This window comes from Trachypithecus francoisi, unplaced genomic scaffold, assembly GCF_009764315.1.
Source record: "Trachypithecus francoisi isolate TF-2019V2 unplaced genomic scaffold, Tfra_2.0 Lachesis_group0, whole genome shotgun sequence".
Taxonomy (NCBI): domain Eukaryota; kingdom Metazoa; phylum Chordata; class Mammalia; order Primates; family Cercopithecidae; genus Trachypithecus; species Trachypithecus francoisi.
This window is the reverse complement of record NW_022681453.1, coordinates 125,473,079-125,474,229: the sequence shown is the minus strand read 5'-3', so window position 1 is coordinate 125,474,229 and position 1,151 is coordinate 125,473,079. Positions and strand designations below refer to the sequence as shown.

Genomic DNA, 1,151 nt, shown 5'->3' with positions numbered 1-1,151 from the left:
GTAGTTTAGAGACATAGATTTGAGTTCCACGAGACACTTAATAACTTATATTTGGCTGAAAAATGTGTAGGTCCTCCTTTCCATTCTAACCACTTACATCAGTTCTCATGGTTTATCATGAAGTGTTTCATTTTTAAATCCACCATGATCATTTTTCACATTTCCTATTGTATTTCATGTGAGTTTTGGGCTTTCTACCACCACTATCAACATATTTGGAGTAGAGTAAGGCCAGAAGCAGTGATGGGTAATAAGCATAAAATTTTCTTCTTCCTTGTAGTTCAAAGTATTTGCTCTATTGTGTTATGCAACTTGGACCTCAAAAGCCATTTGGAAGGTTGAGCATTTTAAAATCATTCTCGGCTGCTTTGCAGACACCACCATCACTGGTAGCCCCGTACTGTCAGCCATGATCTACTCCACCGTGTTCTTCCACATCACTGTCAATGGCAAGCACTTGGGCCGTGTCTCCTTAGAACTGTTTGCAGACAAGGTTCCGAAGACAGCAGAAAACTTTTATGCTCTGAGCACTGGACAGAAAGGATTTGGTTGTAAGGGTTCCTGCTTTCACATAATTATTCCAGGGTTTATGTGTCAGGGTGCTGGCTTCAAATACCATAATGGCACTGGTGGCAAGTCCATCTATGGGGAGAAATTTGATAACAAGAACTTCATCCTGAAGGATACAGGTCCTAGCATCTTGTCCATGGCAATGCTGGACCCAACACAAATGGTTCCCAGTTTTTAATCTGCACTGCCAAGACTGAGTGGTTGGAGGGCAAGCATGTGGTCTTTGGCAAGGTGAAAGGAGGCATAAATATTGTGGACTCCATGGAGTGCTTTGGGTCCAGGAATGGCAAGACCAGCAAGAAGATCACCATTGCTGACTGTGGACAATTCCAATAAGTTTGACTTGTGTTTTACCTTAACTACCAGCCCATTCCTTGTGTAGCTCAGGAGAGCACCCCTCCACCCCATTTGTTTGCAGTATTCTATAATCTTTGTTCTTTCATTCCCTTTGGGTTCCATGTTTTCCTTATTCCCCTCCATGCCTAACAGTATTGCAGACTTAAGTTTATGATTATGAAAAAAACTAAATAATAACAACAGCAAAAGTCGTTCTCATTTTTGGTCTGAGTGCTGAGGCTGTC

At 41.8% G+C, this 1,151-nt stretch overlaps 1 pseudogene; it reads left to right on the top strand.

The window, feature by feature from the left end:
- Positions 1-409: 409 nt before the first annotated feature.
- On the top strand, positions 410-907 carry LOC117078483 (annotated as a pseudogene).
- The last annotated feature ends 244 nt before the right edge of the window (positions 908-1,151 follow it).